The 22,691-nt window shown below is 42.0% G+C and overlaps 1 protein-coding gene across 1 annotated transcript in view; it reads left to right on the forward strand.

The window, feature by feature from the left end:
• Window positions 1-22,691, forward strand: part of LOC126239558 (uncharacterized) — a 608,509-nt gene that overhangs the window by 102,192 nt on the left and 483,626 nt on the right. The gene's annotated exons all lie outside the window — the stretch shown is intronic.

The following is a 22,691-nucleotide window of genomic DNA, read 5'->3' on the forward strand; positions in this document are numbered from 1 at the left end:
CTCTTCTTTAGGTATCTTGGTTGACTATGGGGTGAGGAGCACTGAATGTTAATGAAATATCTTGCGATTGCACACGTTTGGGAATGGGGTCGGGGACAAAAGAAGAGGCAAAAGAGAGATACTTGTTTTATCAAATAAATTTTTTTTATCTTATAAAATTTCTCCTTTCAGTTGCAAGAGGGGACTAGTTATCTTTTCTAATGTGCATGTTTAAAAAAGTTTAAGCTCAGCAGTATTTTCGATGTATAAAGCTATGTTGTTTCCTGTTTAGAATTACTTTCGTTGAAAACGGCTGTAATCTAATGACTGGCAACAGTTGGACATTTACACATGTAAATTAGTTCACATTTCCAGTGACAATGTCATACGAAAATAAATAAAAGAAACGAGTTCATTGTAAGGGGGTTGGGGTAAGTTTCGATAACAAAATGGATCATGTAAATATAGTTACTTGAATGTAAAATTTCCGAAGCTTGCAATGGGGCAAAGCATCTTCTCATATTGATGAACGTTTGTTTCGACAGGATTCAGTAATACAGAACTATGATCTTAATTTGTAGCTTTACGATAGTAAGAAAATCTTTCATCTAAATAAAACTGCAGAATCCCAAACAATACCAAACATTTTGTCCAAAAATAAGAGATTTATAGTGATAAGCACGCCCAGGCATTTCTGCCTGCAACAGACCTGGCGTTCGCCGTGCCTATCTGACGTGACGTCACCAAAAAGCGCCGAGGCCTTCCTTTGAGTCGGTGTTGATTTGACGCGGGTGAAACGGTATATCAGCAGTGGAATTTTCGAAGTGAATTAAGGACACGAACAAAATGTAGATCTAGATGGGTGGACGTCTTATCTCTCGAATGCAAGTATTATTCTTGTGATTCAGCTTTTAAACGAGGATTTGACACTGTGATTACAAGACGTTTTGGTAGGCTGTGTTGACCTTACTGTGTCTACATCACGCATTAAATCGTTTCGTTTCAGCTCATTATGTACGTCCCCTCATCTTTCAGATAATGTTAATAAGTTACTTCCTTTAAAGGCAATCAACATCAAACAAATGAATTCTAGGGAAAAAATGTGCAGGATAGACTAGTAGTGACGAGAAACGCCTAGCTCCTGATTAGAATCGTCCTTCACACTTGGAAAATTGTCCCTATTGCGATTCGGTTGCGTGTGAGGAATCCCTTTCATTAACAGATAACAGGAGAGCTGCAGTGGAGCCATTTGATACGCTACTGACTTCTCTCTCTCTCTCTCTCTCTCTCTCTCTCTCTCTCTCTCTCACGCACACACGCACGCACACACACACACTCACACACACACACACACTCACACACATTTTTCCTGCGTCTCTTTTATAGTGTAGCTCCTCATGAATACTCAAAGCATTGCATGCAAAGCAGATTGCTTTTGATGTTCCATTCTGATTACTACACAATGCAGCACAGTTATCAATGTCCTAGTTAACTACAACAAAGTAATTATTGCGCGGTTATTATGGAGCATACTGGAAATAGATACCTCGGTTGGAATATATACTTCCGGTACGTTTCTCTGAATTTTCCATCTTCCTACTTTCTTTACAAATTTTGACGCACACGTAGAAAAGAGAGAGAATTTTTTCCAAATCATGATTTAAGTCGTTTTTTTTTTCACTGTTCTCCAGTCTTTGCTAGCCGCACATCTGATATCGTCTTAAGTCCAATATTTTAGTATTATGTGGAACCTTTTGCTTTATGAATTTAATTTACTTCTGATGATGCAAGATTTTGAAATTATATCATTACACAAATTAGAAAATGTACTTATGTAGAGGAACGGAATCAAGGATTTCTTCAGTGTGATCCAAAACACCTGTACATGTGCTTTAACACTAGCTCTAGGTACGTCTACTAAGAGTAAGCATATTTCCTGAGTTCGACGATGAATAACATCAAATTAACGTTGGATGTCTGAAAGATATGCATTAATGTTTCCGACGGAATTTAATTGCTAGGACATCAGCTGTAAATTAATTCCATTTCTTCCATCGATGTTGAAGATTCCTAGCATGATACCACAGAAACAGTCCTGGTGAAAAATGTTATTTTTGCTAGAGGAGGCATCTGCCAAGAAAGGGTGCTTATAGCCAGCAAGAACTTTAAAATTTCCTCCAAAATTCTATGCAGTCTTTTGAAACAGTCTCTGTCGCTACAGAAGGCGCTCATCTCCTCCGAATCCACAGTACTCCCATCAGTTTCGTGATTTTCTCTCGTGATGTAATTATCGGTCAGATATTCTGTCAGATGATGGTGTACCTTAACAAAATCACCGACGCGTTGTTATTGGAATTCAGGCTAAGTAATATTGCCATGGCTACTTTATTAATGTTAGAAGTATCATGACTGTGCTGAAAGGAGAAAAACTTTATTAAGAGTAATATTAAATATTAAGGCAACGAACAAGAAGTAGTGTCAGGAGTGCATCCGGAATCGTGCCAGCACTTTGTATGAAGTAAAACTTGCTTACTGTCTACTGAGGGAGCAGCGGTGCTGTAATGGCTAGCGAGGACAACATTCTCGGGTTCCAAGTTGACTAGCAGATTGTTCGAGAACATACTAGAAGGTTCTGGAGCACTCTCGGTCCATAGGAAGGCCTTCGGAAGAGCATATAATACTACATGCCGAGGTGGACACAAGAAAATATAATGGGTCTCGGTCCGTCACAGTCTTGTTCTCACTGGTGCAGGAATACGCAGAAATGCTGCGAGCATTAAGCGATGAGTATAGGAGACATGGTACACGGATGCAGAGAGCGTGAGAAATGGAAGTTTTGAAATTGGAAATTTGTAGTAAGGTCTTATGGGACCAAACTACTTAGGTCATCGGTCCCTAAGCCTACACAGTACTTAATATAACTTAAACTAACTTACTCTATGGGCAACACACACACCAGTGCCCGATGGAGGACTCGAACCTCCGACGGGTGGAGCCGCACAGACCGTGACAAGGCGCCTAAGACCGCGCGGCTAACCCGCGCGACAAAAATTAAAGTTAGATTCTGTCCGGGAGGCGTTCACAGACAGCCGAAGTGTTTAAGGCGACCTCTCCCGATAAGCAGGTAATCTAGGTTCGATTCACGGTCCTGCACAAATTTTCATACGTCACTAACAGGTAGTATATTTGTGCCAAATACTGCTGAAGCCAAGGTATTTGTAGTAGCAAATTTATTTCAAAAGTTAAGAGTTTACTCAAACACCAAGATTACTTTTCGTTCATATCGCTTTTAATTATTCATAAAGACAATTATACTGTATACCAATTTCACACTGTCGTAATACTTTGTACTCGATGCATTGGATAATAAATAAACTTTTTAAAGTCAACAGCAGAAGTATTTTCATTTCAAGTAACTATTCGCTTACGTAAATAAGTCAGTTCATGATATTTGGTTTGGCTTCGTGTATACATTAGTACAAAAATTATATACTGTTAAAACTAGCCAATTTCAGCTGACCGTTCTTGCAGTAACATAATTATGCATACAACATACGGCTACAGTCAGAAAAACTTCAGGCAAGAAACACGAGTACCTCGTCGATCTATGCTGTGTACTTAGAGGCCGTGGTGGCCGAGCGGTTCTAGGCATTTCAGTCCGGAACCGCGCGACTGCTACGGTCGCAGGTTCGAATCCTGCTGCGGGCATGGATGTGTGTGATGTCCTTAGGTTAGTTAGGTTTAAGTAGTTCTAAGTTCTAGGGGACTGATGACCTCAGATGTTAGGTCCCATAGTGCTCAGACCCATTTGAACCATTTTTCTGTGTAGTCATTTGATAGAGGACCTTTTGCTGAAGTAATGAAAGAAGCCACGCGATTTGACAATGGCAGACGGCTACTTATCTTAACGGACATAAATTCTAGGTCAACCCTCTGGCAATCCGACAGACCGGACGCCAGATGACAAATAATGGTCGACGTTATAAATGAATGTAATCTTTTCGTTTTAAACAGGCCAGGCCAACTGCCAACTTAGCGCGGAATTAGTGGAATGGGCAGCAACACAGACATTTCTCTGGCAAATGGTACATCATTAGTACAGGTAGCGAACTGGCAAGTTCTCAATAGGAGAATAGTCAGTGATGATAACGCAATAGTTATATATACTAAAACAAATACAGACACAGACGCCGGCCGCGGTGGTCTCGCGGTTCTAGGCGCGCAGTCCGGAACCGTGCGACTGCTACGGTCGCAGGTTCGAATCCTGCCTCGGGCATGGATGTGTGTGATGTCCTTAGTTAGGTTTAAGTAGTTCTAAGTTCTAGGGGACTGATGACCACAGCTGTTAAGTCCCATAGTGCTCAGAGCCATTTGAACCATTTGAACAGACACAGACACATCACAACACAGAAGGTTGTTCAGCGCAAACTGGCAAAAACCAAGCCAAGTAGTTCAAGAGATTCGTCTGTGTGTCACCCAAGGACGCGTAGATTACAGGGCTCACGTTCTTACATATGTCTTACAGAGAGCACAAGTTTCAGCAATGCATGCAGTACGCGACGCACCCAAACAAACGGCACCATGCTCAGTGCTATTAACAAGACTAAGGAAATACACTGGTGATAAACGACGATATTACGAAAAATCAAAGACAGCACAGGAAACATAAATTAGAATTCAACATTACTGTGACGCTAAAACAGATACAGAGCCAAACTACATAAGACCAGGAAAGCCCCCTGGGACACACATGTTATGACAAACTCACAGAACAACATGTAGTGGGATGGAGCAGACTGAACAAATCAAAATCGTCACAGTTTTATCAACACCGAAGAAACCTGATGGTACTGCCACAAAAGGCTGGACATGCACAGCACAGTATATTCTCAAAAGACTGCTTCCTGGTGATGACCACATTCAGGACAACTAACGTCACACCGACCTTCACAGACTACTTGATTACAAATACGGAAACGACTGCATCACCATCACCTTTGCTCGCGAGGAAGTTGCATTGGCAGTACACAAAATAAAGAGCAAAAGTGCTCCGAGCCGGGATGGCATCCACCCCGAAACCATCAAACAGGAAGCTCCACTTTTCGTACCACACTTGACAGACTTACTGAATGATGCACTACTAGAATGGAGAATACCGAATATATGGGGGACGGCAAATACATAATCAAGAAAGCAAAGGACAATGACCTAACTGATTCTAAGACATACATATCAATATGCCTCATTAACATTGTGGCAAAGGTACAGGAGTGATTGCTATGCGACAGACTTGAGTTGCACCACATAAATCCATCGACGATGCAGTAAACAAGGCCTTGGAAATTACACATACAATACATGACAAATACGTAGTAGCAATCCTAATTGACATAGCTGGTTTCTCGACAACCTTTGGTGACCAGCGATGTTAGCAAGACATAGAGAGAACAGTATTCCGCTGACCTTACACGACAACTTTAGAGATTATTGTAAAAACAGGGCATTGGAATAGAAGAGTGGTCGCTAGAAGGTTATAAACGATTGTCCGAAAGGATCTATATGCGAACCGATTTTCTGGGACATAGCTCTACTGAATTCTCTAGAAGACAGTGACAGGGGAAACGGGCTGGCTGCGCACGCTGATCACCTTACGGTCACGATTTCTGCAGACTCTAGTCCCAATTAGGGAGTAAAGCCACGCGGCTCCTAGCATTCATCGGCGAATGGTGCACGAACAACAAACTCACAATAGCTACTGCCTAAATTGTTTACGTACTTCTAAGATCCACAGTAAACAGAAATCCAATTATGAAGTTAAACAACATATCTATAAAAAGGAAGGATGTGACAAAATACTTCGGCATTTATATTGCCGAAAATTTATACTTCAACGAATATGCTAGACCAAAAATTAACAGAGCAACTAACTTTTGCACAAACCTGCAAGACTAAACACTATACGATACAGATTTGCCTACAGACAATGAGGGCATTTTACACAGCACGCATTGAGTCAATAACCTGTTTTGCGGTTAATGCTAGAGCACATCGATTATGCTTAGGTAGGCATAAAACCATTGTGAGGGGCGGCCAGAGGAGTGTTCTACTCAGAATCTCGGGGGTCTTTCGGCACGACCTCGACTGAACCACTGTGTGTTATACTGGGAGTTTTCCCAACAGATATCACAATTAGCCACAGAGCAGCTGCCTACTGACTGAAAAGGGAAGGACGCGACAAAATAAGAGAAACAGCTGGACAATATATAACCAATAAACGGAAATTAACTAGTAGAGAACTGACACATGGCAGACAGAATGGGACACAACTGACAAGGGACGACGAGTCTACGCTTTCTTCCCCAGTGTCCGAGGTAGGATGAATTTGAACACGCGGCATGATGCACTTTCCCACGAGCCACGGCCTGTATGCTGTGCGCTTTCACAGGATTAGCCTAAAGCTCACGCTTGTGCCTGTGGTGAGAATGACTCCTCAGGACACATAGTACTCATCTGCGATGCCCCAGGACATAGAACATCGAGGTTAAGGAATCAAGACAAGGACAATTAGTACGCAGACAGGATGAGTGGAACTCTATAAACAACATCACAGACGAAGTATTGCAAGCACTACATCCAACATACAAATAGGAGAGACCTTACGCTAGGATAAGACAGGCTCCACATCTGACAGATCAGCAGTACATAGTAAACAACACAAACACATACACTGCCTCAGATGCCATGTCAGACACAGGAAGTGAAGACGAGATACACATACAAACATAATAAAACTAAGCTAAGGTTTTCCAACACTAAATCGAATCAACCTGAAAATGTAACTCTCCATGTAATTGGTTGTTATACCATTTTATAACATGTAACACCATCTGAAGATGTGACATTTCTTCTTCCTTCGCTGCACCAGGTATAACTGGCTCGAAGTTTTACCAAGCCCTAGCATCTGATCCAGCTATGACATATTAAACCAGATCCCAACCTCCACTGCTACGTTGTAGCCTAATTAAACAATATATTATTAACTATCCCCACAGTCAGGACAACATGTAACAGATGTAGCCTATACTAAACACATAGAAGGTATAAAAGGAAGATTTCTCACATCATGTTTAAGTCAACATTATTGTCATCTCTTATTTCTTCCATCAAATACAATTTTAATTTTAACTTAAAACACGTCCATAACCTATTATGTATCTTATTTATTATCATTATCTATGTTTGCAACAAATTTAAAGTAAATTTTATATATACATTTGTACTTTTTATATTTTTAATTTTTTTATTCTATCCTTTTGTAAAATTCTCAAAAAATGTGCTAGTAATAAAACTGTATTTGTATGATATAGTATGTAAAAATCATAAAATGTACGATCTGCTATATAACAAGCAGCAGGTCTTTACTTGAGAAATAAATAAAATAAATAACAAATACAGTTTTTGAAACGAGCCAAGAACATAGGAGCACAGACCCAGCTCAGCTTGTAAACTTGCCAATATCTACTCGACTTCCTGATCCCTTGGCATGTAATTTGGAAACTCTTCTACTCTAATGTTTCTTTCTGCTCCGAGTGCACCCATGTTTGATGTAGGTCTTAAATGTACAGAATCCGGGGCCACAATGTCCTTGATACGAGTTTCCACTTCTATTCAAGTCTACAACGAATTCCTTACTACAACGGTGTTAATAGTAAAATCAATTTTAGTGGAACTCTCACCTGAAAACCATAAAAACTACAAAAATAAGATACAAAATCTTCACACATTTTATCTCAAAAAATTTTAAAGGTGCACATATATAAAAAACAAGTATTGAAATATACTAATTGAAATGTACTAATATTAAAATTCTCACTTGTCTGATCTTTCTTGCCCTCGTCCCAGTCCTACTCCATTACATATGGAAACATTTCTGTGCGTCTTTCTTGCATTCGCAGTGCGGGATATACACCTGGTGGCCAAAGTTTGAACTAATATTTTTCCATCTTAAATCGTTTTAGAGTTAACGACTTCGAATATCTACCAACTTTCACTGCCATACAATAATTACAGCCCACACTAGACACCTATGAGTAGCCACACTTTAATTGCAACCGTCCGGTATTTCTGTCAATGAAATAATCACAAATCTTGGATAACGAACTGAAAGAGAGGAGCAAAACTTTGACCAATGCAAAGTTCTCAGAATTTTAAACCCATTATCGGAAAGACATCAAGATCATATGAAAGAATCCGAAGCAAACATGAACAATATGTACATATTTGCCAAGGACTGTTTAATGTAGATTTAGCACTCAATTAATGCACAGTCATGCATGAAATTAGTTGATGTATGAACCTGGGAACAAGCAGCACAAATTATAGATATTATGTCTAGAATAAACTTAATTGGATGACAGTAGATTATTTTATTAGGGGCAACATTTCACGAAATTCATGCAGTAATAAAAGCAGTTAAAAAGTTTTTGGCAGATGAAAAGTGAACAGCTTATTTCATATCACAGCATAATGAAGAATGAAATTCGGAACTACTGAAACAAGCTGAATATTAGCCTGCAATTCCTGACCATAATGCCAACGTCAAAAGGATGCCCTTTTTCATACACGCCTAATAGGCAAAGAAATTCAGTAATCTGAAAACCGACACAAAGATGATGACGTTGTGTAGTTTAAAATTATCCTGTCAAGAGTTCCACGAAATGATTCCCGAGGAGAATAACGTTCTTAATAAAATACATCCAGATGAGAAATACTAATACTTAACTACCTGCCATACCTTTGTCTGATTGAATTGCCAAGTTATAATGCTGTTCAGTGGTAGTTTTTATTAGTACGAGAGGCGTTTGAAAAGTCCGTGCAAAGTCCGAGAGATGGCACCACTGGTGCGGATCGATGTCATATTAGATTAGTAGCATCTTTGGAAAGACCGCGCACCAAGTTTCAGCCACATTTGTCTATTTCTTTGTGTGAATCAAGGAAGTCGAGTGTCAAAAAAAGGACGAAAAAGAATTTCTTGTTGTGATTAAACAACTCGATTAGAACAGTTTATAAGCGGTTTCAAAATTTTCGGAGTGGTCATATGGGCACAAGTGATGCTGAACATTCTGGACGCCATTTGGAGGTTACTACTCCAGAAATCGTTGATAAAATACATGATATGGTGATGGATGACAGAAGAGTTTTAAGGTGCGTGAGATTGCTAGTGCTGCGGTCATCTCGAATGAACGGATACATAATATTTTGCATAAACATTTGGACATGAGAAAGCTATCCACAAGATGGGTTCCGCGATTGCTCACGCTTGACCAAAAACGGAATCGTGTGAAGTGTTGTAAGGATGGTTTGTAGCTGTTCAGGAAGAATCTGAAGGACTTTAAGCGTCGTTTCGTCACTCCCGAGACCAAACAACAGTCTTAACAGTGGGTTACCAAGGGAAAATTTGCACCAAAAATGGCGATCATTCCTTTTGCCGGAAAGGTTATGGCGATTGTCTCTTGGGATTCGCAAGGGATAATCCTCATCGACTATCTGGAAAATTATTCATCGTTATTGGACCGTTTGAAAACCGAGCTGCAAGAAAACGCCGGCGGCCGGACTGCAAAAAAGTTCTTTTCCATCACGACAATGCACCAGCACACACCTCAGCAGTTGTGGTCTCAAAATTATTGGAAATGGGATTCCAATTCGTTTCACATACCACCTATTCTCCAGACTTGGCTCCATCGGATTACTATTTGTTCCCCGATTTGAAGAAATGGATGGCGGGACAAAGATTTTATTCAAACGAGGAAGTGATTGCAGCAACTAATAGCTATTTTGGAGACTTGGACAATTCCTTCTATTCGGGAGGGATCAACAAATTAGAACAGCGTTGGGCGAAGTGTATTAGTCTAAAAGGAGACTATGTGGAAAAATAAAAAAAGGTTTACCCCAAACGCATAAGCAGTTTTTATTTTTGCACGGACTTTTCAAACGCCCCTCGTATAAGCACATTTAAGGGTAATCTCGCAAAAAAATTACTGTAATTTATCATTAATAAACAACTGAAAACATTCTACTGACTCTATTTATTTAGGTAATCCGCCCAGTACTGGCGAACGTCTGGCTAAACGCAGATCCAAGCCTGGCTTTTCTGTTTTTGCACCCGGCAACAGAACGTCCACCAGCAGTCTCACCGTCATTCTCACGCTTAAGAGATATCAAAGATGGCAATACGAACCTCCGGCGATTTTAGACCTTACTGTCGCACACGTTGCCCGCTGCCAGCCCGTATAAATCCGCGCTTCCTCACAGAACCTTAATTAAGCAGCTGTCCGTATTAGCATTTCACAGAGGTGACTGCATAATTTGTTGGACTCCTTGGCAGCTGGTGGACGCCTGTTGCGCCATGTCACGCCTTCCGTGGGCCTCCGACACAGAGATTCGTTCCCTCTCACGGTAGAGCGCTGGGAGCTTTTCATTTAGGCTCTAGCTCTGAGATTATCAAACCGCGGATCTCCAGAGGCAAGGCGGGAGTCATAAAACCTTTTTAAAAAATTCTGTAATTACCAACTCAAAATTTACCTACACAAGTTAATAGCTGCCAACGTGTGCGTGGATGGCTTTCTTTTGGAAAACGACCTGTGATGTAAGAGATAATTGTATTGTCTGAATTCTTCCGCAACGGTAAATGTAATTCATTTATTTATCGTATGATGAAAACAAATACGCGTGTACGACATTTTTGGACAAATGTGCACAATCACAAGCTTGTTCACTCTTATGTTTCCATATCTGGTGAATGTCCATTATCGTTTCTTTTTCGTTATCGTTTCTTTGTTCGCTCGAAACATCAATCAGCTACAGTGTGACAGACTGACTGTAAGTAGGCACAACAGCCACAACTTGCACAACTGGCCCATCCACACTTGTGCACTGTTAACAACGTCTGCCTTGTCCGGTTCGTATCAGGTTCGTGATCCTCCATTGACATCTGAGGAGATCAAATCTTTGTATCCGCTTGGAAAAGTTCTCGACTAGATATTTTTTGACTGTCCCACTGGATCTTCCATGAGTAGTTGATACTGAAAGAGGGTCCGTCAAGGCTGTTTGCTGTGCGCGATGACATTTTCTTTGACTTCAAGCGTTGGTGTTTAGCTTGTGCAGTATCTCGATAAATGGGTAGTTCTGGATTATTCTGAATGTTGTTTCAGACCTTTAGGAGGGCTTCCCAACTTCTTAGAGCTGGAGGTGGGATGTCGCTGAGAACAGGAAGCCATGGGATTTTTTTACTTCGAATGCTTCCCGTAATTATTCGCACTGCCTGATCGAGTTGGACCTCTGTCTTCTTAGTGTGAACGCTGTCGGTCCAGGTCGAATGGCAGTTTCAACACCAAAGTATGATAGGGCTAAGGCTGTGGATCTGAAAACATGAGCATTAGTCCCCCCAAAGGTACCAGTAATTTTGTGAAGAGTGTTATTTCTCGTTTTGACATTAGCAGCTACATTACTGTCATTTCTAGGTACTGTGATGTACTGTGCTACGGCAAGACTTAGCCTCTGAATTTGATTTCTGGTTTGTAATTTGCTTGTCTGTTGAGCGAGTAAAATGCAGATACAACTGTTTTGTAGGGATTTAGATGGAGGCACATTCCTTAAAGTATACATCCAAGATTTATAAATCATTGAATAAAGTGGTCTCAGCATCAAGAAATTTGAAGCTCTGGGCCACCAAATAAAAGTCATCAGCATAAATGAATCTTCTTGAAAACGTTTTCGGTGAGTCGTTTGTGTACAGACTGAAAAGGAGGGGAGCCAGAACAGATACATGAGGTAAACCATCGTTTAGTTTAAATTCTCTGCTTCTTTCAGTGTCAGAACAGATCTGAGAATGTTTGTTCCCTAAGATGTTGTTAAGTATGTCCATAAATTTACGGCATGGGATAATCCTTAGGAATTTAAAAGTGTTCTAAGCAGCTGACAGATCCAAAACTAGGCTTAATGATTTCTTATCATACCCGTTTTATAAATAAGTAACGAGAGAGAACCTGATCGTTGCAACTTGTCACTGGCCTGAATCCTGATTGTTCTATTAGTACGTGTTTGTCCATTCAAAAATTCTACTGTACATCAGACGCTCTAGGACATAGTATGTGACATTTAAACGTGGTATTGGACGATAGTATTCCACGTTTGTGGTATATATATTTAGTTTCAGTATGGCTAATACTTTTGTTTTCTTCATCAGAGGTGGATGATTTCCGGTTTGTAGGATATTTGAGAAGAAGTTGGTGAGCCGTTTAACTGTAGCTGATCCTCTGTGAGCCAGGAACTCAGATTATATTCCGTCAAAAATAGCAGATTTCCCAAGTTCAGTAGTTTTCATTGCATGTTTCGTTTCCGCTTCTTGAAATGGAACGGAAAATTCAGAAGTCAGTAGGGCAGCTATCGTTTCGGTATTCAATTGTAATTAGAGATCTCTTTCGGTTTACTTGTCTTTTGCGTTCTTGGAAACTGGTACTAGGTGTTTAGAAAAGTCATTCAAACTGAATGACTAAAAATCATTTAGTTCCTATTTGGACTGCAGACGATTTGTGTAGTTCGGCCGCATCAACTGCGTAATCTGCTGCTTGCCGCAATTGCAACTGAAAGGGTGGAGGTACTCGTAGATTCGACGTACAGTCAAAAGCATATAGCTGTGGCTATTACAGTAGAAGAAACGTGCATGTGTAAACGATGAAACAGAATCCTGAAAATGGCTCTGAGCACTATGCGACTTCTGAGGTCATCAGTTGCCTAGAACTTAGAACTAATTAAACCTAACTAACCTAAGGACATCACACACATCCAAGCCCGAGGCAGGATTCGAACCTGCGAACGTAGCGGTCGCTCGGCTGCAGACTGTAGCGCCTAGAACCGCACGGCCACTCCTGCCGGCCAGAAACCTGAACGAGATGCGATCTCGTACTGGAAACATCCCGTAGGCTGTGGCTAAGCCATGTCTCCGCAATATCATTTCTTCCAGGAGTGCTAGTTCTGCAAGGTTTCGCAGAAGAGCTTCTGTGAAGTTTGGAAGGTAGGAGACGAGGTACTGGCAGAATTGAAGCTGTGGGGAGGGGTCGTGAGTCGTGCTTGGGTAGCTCAGATGGTGCCGGCACGGTAGCTCAGCGTGTTCGGTCAGAGAGCTGGTTGGCCTCTGAAAAAAAAAAAAAAAAAAAAAAAAAAAAAAAAAAAAAAAAACTGAGTGAAAGGATCAACAACGAACTTTAACGGATGCCATGTGACGTCCGCAACGACCAAACACAACGATCAACAACGCACAAAATGCAAAAAAAAGTGATCAGCGAAAAATAAAGAAAAAAGATGGTAGAGCACTTGCCCGCAGAAGGCAAAGGTCCCGAGTTCGAGTCTCGGTCCAGCATACAGTTTTAATCTGCCACGAGGTTTCCAACACAAACCTTTTTATGTCGCTTACATCAGGTAACATTAATAACCAGAGCGAAATTATGAAACTTTCGATAATCTACGTAACTTGGTTCAAATGGCTCTGAGCACTATGGGACTCAACAGCTATGGTCATCAGTCCCCCAGAACTTAGAACTACTTAAACCTAACTAACCTAAGGACATCACACAACACCCAGCCATCACGAGAAAGAGAAAATCCCTGACCCCGCCGGGAATCGAACCCGGGAACCCGGGCGTGGGAAGCGAGAACGCTACCGCACGACCACGAGATGCGGGCTACGTAACTTGACCATGTTGTTATTAAATCATTTACTAAGTGCACGTGACTATTAATCTCCATGTGACGATGTTCACATGAATTGAAAACATGACCTTGCTACATTTCGTCATCATAATGGTAGATATCAAACGAATAAGTACGGGTTTATTCACAAGTAAACTATCTGGTCAAAAGTGTCTGGTCACCTGGCGTCTTGATGTCTGCTGGAGACACTTCAGTGATGTGGCTGAATGGGATGTTAGCCTGTTCTTCGTCAAGATCCGAAACCAGAGACGGTAGTGGTGTTGGACGCTGCGGACGGGAGTGAAGTCGACGTTCCAACTTATCCCAAATGTGTTCCATTGGGTTCAGATCGGGACTCCAGAAAAGAATGTTACTGTCCACAAGCCATTACTCAAAAATGCTGCTTTAAGACTGGGTGCACTGTCGTGCACTGTCTCCTTGCTATTCCTGTACTGTACTCAGTACACAAAACTGTGAAATGTGTTCATGTCCTTCCACATTTACTGTTTTCTTAAGCGCAATAAGAGGGCCACACTCTAACCACCTCCTCCGTACTTCACTGTTGCAACACATTCGTACAAGATGGTAAGTAACTTTCTCTAGGCACCTGTCAAACCTAGACCGTCCCAGGCGAGTGCCACAGAGTATGACTCCTCACTCCAAACCACTTGTTATCCATTACCGAGTGGCGTTGCTCTTTAACCACCTCAAGCATTGACTACAGAAAAGAGTGACCTATGATGAGAATCTCGACCATTGATTCCCAATCTTTTTAACTCTCTACACACAGCCATTCTGTTAGCTGAACTGGTGGTAGCACTATGGAACTCACGAATGATTCCTTCCGCTCAATTTTTACATCCTCTGCAAAACTCGACACTCACTGTCCATCAGTATATGACCTCTGCTTTGTCTTCACTTGGCTGTGACATTTCCTCCGCGTTTCCATTTCACAATAATCCATAGCCGGCTTGGGCAGTTTTACAAGGGTTGAAACTTTCATGATGGGTTTGTTGCACAAAGCGACGTCCAATGATCAGTCCACGTCTGAAGTCACTAAGCTGTCCTGGCGGATTCATTCCGCTGTTACTGCTTCTCTACTACACTACTGGCCATTAAAATTGCTACACCGAGAAGAAATGCACATGATAAAAGGCTATTCATTGGACAAAAATATTATACTAGAACTGACATGTGGCTACATTTTCACGCAATTTGGGTGCATAGATCCTGAGAAATCAGTACTCAGAACGACCACCTCTGGCCGTAATAACGGCCTTGATACGCCTGGGCATTGAGTCAAACACAGCTTGGATGGCGTGTACAGGCACAGCTGCCCATGCAGCATCAACACGATACCACAGTTCATCAAGAGTAGTGACTGGCGTATTGTGACGAGCCAGTTGCTCGGCCACCATTGACCATACTTTTTCAGTTGGTGAGAGATCTGGAAAATGTGCTGGCCAGGGCAGCAGTCGAACATTTTCTGTATACAGAAAGGCCCGTACAGGACCTGCAACATGCGGTCGTGCATTATCCTGCTGAAATGTAAGGTTTCACAGGGATCGAATGAAGGGTAGAGCCACGGGTCGTAACACGTCTGAAATGTAACGTCCACTGTTCAAAATGCCGCCAATGCGAACAAGAGGTGACCCAGACGTGTAACAAATGGCGCCCCATACCATCAGCGTTTGAAGTATCGCTAGTATGGCGATTACGAATACACGCTTCCAATGTGCGTTCACCGCGATGTCGCCAAACACGGATGCGACCATCATGATGCTGTAAGCAGAACCTGGATTCATCCGAAAAAATGTCATTTTGCCATTCGTGCACCCAGGTTCGTCGTTGAGTACACCATCGCAGGCGCTCCTGTCTGATGCAGCGTCAAGGGTAACCGCAGTCATGGTCTCCGAGCTGATAGCCCATGCTGCTGCAAACGTCGTCGAACTGTTCGTGCAGACGGTTGTTGTCTTGCAAACGTTCCCACCTGTTGACTCAGGGATCGAGACATGGCTGCACGATCCGTTACAGCCATGCGGATAAGATGCCTGTCATCTCGACTGCTAGATACGAGGCCGTTGGGATCCAGCACGGCGTTCCGTATTGCCCTCCTGAACCCACCATTTCCATATTCTGCTAACAGTCATTGGATCTCGACCAACGCGAGCAGCAATGTCGCGATACAATAAACCGCAATTGCGATAGGCTGCAATCCGACCTTTACAAAGTCGGAAACGTGATGGTACGCATTTCTCCTCCTTACACGAGGCATCACAACAACGTATCACCAGGCAAAGCCGGTCAACTGCTGTTTGTGTGTGAGAAATCTGTTGGAAACTTTCCTCATGTCAGCACGTTGTAGGTGTCGCCACCGGCGGCAACCTTGTGTGAATACTCTGAAAAGCTACTTTTTTGCATATCACAGCACCTTCTTCCTGTCGGGTAAATTTCGCGTCTGTAGCACATCTTCATGGTGTAGCAGTTTTAATGGCCGGTAGTGTAACAAAACATAATTCCCCGTCTTCTTTTATACTGGCGGGTCTCTTCCTCGTGACTTCTAGTGGTACGATCCGCATTGCATCCACCTGTCCGGATACTTTTGATCAGATAATGCAAATGTAACATGGTGCGCATAAACAGACGGAAGGGTGCAATATCGTTCCACTCTGTGAGCGACTATCAGTCACTGGAAACAGTCGCAGTCATCAAGCATTTAACTTTTTGTTCGGAACGATTTAAGGCGAGAAGACAGCATAAACGTAGCCTTGGGATAGCCAGATGCCTGACAGATTTATTAAAAGAATCGCGAGCAAGTATAAATCAAGCACGAAAACTTGCGATAGATTACTGGAAATAGTTCATCAGTTTGGTGTACTTCCAAAATTAAATTAAAGAAAGAGAAAGAAAACATTCAACAAACCTGAATAGTCCGCCACAGGCTTGTTTAACCAGCGTGAGAGCGTCAGAGAGGCACTCAAAACACTGCAAGTGGGAGAGGTACGATGTTGAGCCGAAACATCCTGACCGCTGCCCACACCAGGACTGAATGCCTGATCGCGTGGCGGGCACGTGAGCGGGAAGGAAAGTGTGTAAGCGGAGCAGAGACGAATCGGGAAATCCACCGACATAAGTCACTTTAACAATGGCCAAGCTCACACAGCCCGGCACCTGGGAACGGCGGGGCTGTTCGGCTGTTAGCTTGCCATAGTCGTGAGTGTAGAGGTGTGGCGATGAGTTTTGGGTGGCGTGCAGTTTGTCTCGGGGTTGTTCAATCGTGGGCTAATACTTCCTATATTAAACAATTATAAGCGTTTGCACTCAAGTTCAATTTCAAGTTTTATTAATTTATTTACTTATCGTATGGCAATACATATGCATACACAAAAAAAAGTTTTGTATCACCGCGGTTCTAGGAGCTCGTGATTATTTATATAAAAATGGAATAGAGATGTATAAAAACAACATTTCAGCTCTCATTATTGCTCATGAAAACAAAAAATTACAAGTTGTACAAGAATAATCTAGACTTTCTGAATTTGTGTTACAGACTGCAGCATACACCAGTATCTCTAATATCCGGTTACACTTACTCTTGCACTGGTGCATGCCTGTATTCGTCGATGCATACTGTGCATTAGATCAGCAGGGACCGATGACCGTAGCAGTCTGGTCCCTTTCATCCCACAAACCAACCATTAGATCAACAAGGCACTGTTGGTCCATATCGTTCCATTACTCGACAGTGTCCAAAAACAGCCCTTTTCACTGTATCCCTGACATATTCGATAGGATTCATGTCTGGACAACATGCTGGCTATTCTAATCTAGTGAATTCGTTATCATGAAGGAAAGCTCTCACAAGATGTGCACGATGAGCACGAGAATTGCCGTTCATTAAGACGAATCCCACTCCGAAATGGTACAAATATGGTTGCACTGTACCTGGATGTCATTCCTGAATTGTACACCTGTTTGATTGCCTTCAGGAACCACCAGTGGCGTACGTTGGACCCACATAATGCCACCCCAAAATGTCAGGGAATCACCACCTTGCTGCTTTCGCTGGACGGTGTTTCTTAGATGTTCAGGCTGACCAGACTGCCTCGAAAAACGTCTCCAACGATTGGTTGAACGCACATTCGAGCCTCATCTGCGAATAGAAGTAAATGGTAGTTATGACGAGTCCATTCAGCATGCTGCTGGGCCCATGAGTACCTTGCTGCACGATGTCTAGGGGTCAAAGCTGGACCTCACCATGAACGCCGGAAATGAAGTTGCACATCATGCAGCCTATTCTCGTACAGTTTGAGTCAACACACGACGTTCTGCAACACGAAAATCATTATTCAGCAAGGTGGCTTCCCCTCAGTGTTCCTTCCAGTTTAAATCCGTAAGTAGCGGTCATCAGCTGCAGTGTTAGTCATTGGGGCGCCTGAGCGGGTCAAGTCATCGACAGTTCCTTTATCTCTGTACCCTCTCCATTTCCGAACAACATCGCTTTCGTTCACTCTGAGACGTCTGGAAACTTCCCTTGATGAGAGTCCTTCCTGACACAGTGTAACAATGCCGATACGATAAAACTTCGGAACTGACACTCTAGGCATGGCGGACCCACAGTCAATACAGGTAGTACACTTACTTCCTGCTGTTATGATAGAAACTGATCGGCTGTCTTACCCGCTCCGTCGCATAGGCACTGCGCATGCGTTGTTGTTTACATCTTTGTGCGGATTGAGTAACATATATGAACAATGTAAGGGTAAGGGATCGTGTTACTGATGCAATATACACATTCAACGTCAGTGTTGCAAAACTACTACAGGTCAACATTTAACAACAGCTCTCCAACATAAAATAGTACAAATTACGATAGCTATATATGGATATCAATATCTTTTATGTATTTTATCACATCACTCGTCACTGTAACAAAATCTTAAGAAAGACCCCTGTAAGCACTTGCGAGACACGTTGATGCTACATGAGCAGCTGTCTGTCGTTCGGCACCACAGTGATGAAGATTTGCCCCACTTGTAGAGAGTGACTAAATTCAATTTCCGTGAGAGTCCTGGCTGTGATGAGAGTAGGATGTCTTGATCTTATTCTCTTTCGCTCCACAGGGAACACATCGTTCAATATTGGAAGCTCGGTGTAATCAGCCTTCTTCTGGTATTCACGCAGTAGTTCGCTCTTCTGTTTGATATTAGGAGGTGGAATGTGGCTCAGTATAGGTAACCAGTACATGGGAGATCGTATTGACCCACTAAGAAGGTGCATTGCCTCATTATATTGTACGTCTATCTTTTCTACGTGTGGACTATTAAGCCACACAGGCACACTGTACTCTGCTGCTGTGTATACCAGTCCGAAGATTGCCTCTTGATTATCTCCACCAATTGCCACAGAGTTTATAGTGTGTTTTTTTCTGCTTTTGAACCTAGCATACGAGGTGCGACAATAAAGTACCGAGACTGATTTTCTTTGCAAGATGTGGCAACCCTGCAGGCTTGCGTAGGCACAATATCTTTGATCTTGGTCTGTAAGTTACTTCTAGTCCAAGCGGCACATCGATGCAACTGCTCAGTCGTGAGTTGTGCTGCAATAAGTTAACACGTGTTTCTGTCTCTCGTCATGGAAATGGAACCGCATAATATTGCGCAACGGTATGCCATTTCTTTGGCGTTAAATTGGGTGAAAACGCGACGACAACTTACGGTAAGCTTCAGAAGGCTTTTGGAGAGGATGTTATGTCAAGAGCTCAAGTTTTTCGCATAAAATGTTTAGTGAAGGCAGAACGAATGTTGAAGATGAAGACCGCAGTGGACGACCATCAACCTCACGGACGGATGTCAACTACAGCAGGGGGCATGAACTCGTACGATCTGATCGAAGATTATCCGTGAAAATGATTGCAGAAGAACTGAACATCAATGGAGAAACGGTTCATCTAATAATAACTGAAGATCTTGGTATGAGAAAGATTTGTGCAAAAATGATCCCAAAAAATCTCACTCCACAACAGCGAGAAACACGGAAAAATGTGGCAGCCGATCTGTTAGAGCAAACGGAAATCAATCCAGAATTGTTGAGCTGTGTTTTCACTTGTGTGAAAGTGGTTTTTTTTTTTCAGTATGATCCAGAGACAAAACGCCAAAGGTCGCAATGGTTATCAAAGGTATCATCCAGACCAAAAAAGGCTCGCATGTCTAAGTCAAAAGTGAAATGCATGCTTGTGTGCTTCTTTGATTCCAAGGGAAATCTTCATAAAGAGTGGGTGCTTCCTGGACAAACAGTTAACCAATATTAAAACAAAAAATTTTAGAAACACTTCGTAAAAGAGTTCTTTGTGTCTGTGCCAACATTGCCGATAACTGGATTCTGCATCACGATAATGCGCCATCCGAATACTGCTCTGTCAGTATAGCAATTTTTAACCTCAAAACAAATTTCAGGACTACCACAGCCACCTTATTCACCAGATATCGCTCCGTGCGACTTTTTTCTATTTCCAAGAGTCAAAACGGCGGTCAATGGACACCATTATCGAACAACACAAGATATCCAAAAAGCTGTGACGAGGGTCTTGGAGGATATTACAGAAGATGTGTTCCAGAAATGTTACCATCAATCGTAGAAGCGCTGGAAAAAGTGTGTGCAATCAGAAGGGAACTACTTTGAAGGAGACAACACTAAACTTGACTAAAACGGTAAGCAACATTTTTTAACATCAGTCTCATTACTTTATTGTCGCACCTCAGATGCCCATGTCAAGTGCTATTGAAAAGGAAGTGTCCTATCTAACGTGCACCCAAGGTATTTTGGATTCATGTTATGATGAAGTTTGTCACCCTCAAAATAGACATCGAGAGCTCTGTGTGCCAATCAATTGGACAGATGAAAACATTAAACCTCAGTTTTATTTGAGTTTGGTTGTAAACTCCATTTAGGAAAATATGGGTTTAAGATGTCTGGATCCGAAGTTAGGATTTCTTCAGTTGTCTCAAATGTTTTGTGTTGGTTAGCTGTTGCCCAGTTGCCCCTGTAGCCAAACTTTCTGAACTATGTTGGAGAAATATCAGATGCATCTATATATATATATATATATATCTAAATTAAACAAGAGAGAAGGAAGGTTGGATCCCTGTGGTAAGCCATTATTCAATACTTTTGGGCAGCTAGTGTCTTTTTCCTGTAGTTACTGTAAATGTCCTTCCAGCTAAAATCTTGGCAATCAGTTTTGTTGTCCGTTTACATGGGACAAGTTGTAACACTTTATAAAGCAGTCCATGCCTCCAAGCCGTGTCATGTGTTGCACTTAGATCAACGAAAGCAACTGATGTTTTATGCTTCATTTGGTATCCTGCTTCCATAAATGTTGTTAATGATAAGACTAGTTCAATGTAGCTCCCTTTCTGGTCGGAATCCAGCTTGCTCGATTGGAGGGTTCTGAAAGATCACTGGATAGCTCCCGTTGTATAGAATTCTTTCAAGGAACTTATAAATAGTCCTCGACAGTGCGATTACACGATAGTTCTTAGGATGGTCTGATGCCTTGTTGGGCTGTAGTATTGTTATGATTTTCGATTGCTTCATTTTTTGTGGAACTGAACCAGACATCATAATGTCAGAGAAGAATTTGCCAGCTATCTTTTTGCGCAGCTCCCATTATTCAGAAAACATTCTAGGTGGATTCCGTCATTTCCGGGTGCCTTCGCAGGTTTTAGAGTTTTAAGAGCAGCAGAATTTTCAGATACAGAGAAAGTTCTTGAGAAGTCCAATTCCTCATTAGTGTTCTTTCCGAGCAATGTAAATTTGTACCTGATCTATTGTACCTTGTATGAGTTTTATCCCTTGGTGCTCTTGATGTGAACAGCAGATGTGATGAGGTCCTAGTAGCTGATATATGATTGTTGTCCCTTACTTTAATTTTGTTTCTGTTCAACTTCCTTAGTAACGACCATGCTTCTCTACCTGATGTTTGCGCAGTGGTTAGCACACTGGACTCGCATTCGGAAGGACGACGGTTCAATCCCGCTACCGGCCATCCTGATTTAGGTTTTCCGTGATTTCCCTAAATCGCTCCAGGCAAATGCCGGGATGGTTCCTTTGAAAGGGCACGGCCGACGTCCTTCCCCATCCTTCCCTAATCCTATGAGACCGATAACCTCGCTGTTTGGTCTCTTCCCCCAAACAACCAACCAACCTACTTGATGTTTGAAAACTGAGTAACTCAGCAGTCTCTCTCCACCTTGTACGTCCGGTTGTATTGAGGTTATGAAGTATGTTATCTGATATTTCCGGATACCTGCTTTTTAGAAATTCATCACATTTTTTCTCATTAGTTTCATTCTAACTTCGAATATATTGCTTCTGGAAGCCACTAGCGATTGCCTTATTTGCTGCACTTTTCATAGCTCTAACAAGCCTTCCATAGTTTTTTGATTTTGGGAAATCCAACCAAGGCATTGTCCAGATTTTTAGGAAATACATCTCACTTTACTGTTTTAAAGTTCCATCAGGGAAAGGATAATACGAGTGGGATATTTGTCTTTATGTCAATAAATATTGGACTGTGTTGGCTGTGTGGGAAGTCTTGTAATACAAACACCGAGCTTTGGAGAGGAAATTTATCTTCACTAGTTGTTAGAGAGCATAGATTGAATTTATATTCGTGTCTCGAAGCTGCTGATACAAATGTTCCTTTATCCTTTGCATCAAATACAAAATATAAGCTATTGTCTTCTGCCAAATTTGTAACGGTTTCACCATTTTCATCACTTGAGTATGGTGGCTGTTAACTCTCTGAGGAATATGGCGGAGTGAAGTGATACCAGAATGACCCTTGGAGGCCAAGATAGCTGGAGGTTAGTATATATTAAATACTATTAGTTCTCCAATGGATGTCATTGAGCTCTGATACAGAGTGTAGCTGTGCATTCCTGAGTGACGATGGTACGTATGAC

This window comes from Schistocerca nitens, chromosome 1 (assembly GCF_023898315.1).
Source record: "Schistocerca nitens isolate TAMUIC-IGC-003100 chromosome 1, iqSchNite1.1, whole genome shotgun sequence".
Lineage (NCBI taxonomy): Eukaryota > Metazoa > Arthropoda > Insecta > Orthoptera > Acrididae > Schistocerca > Schistocerca nitens.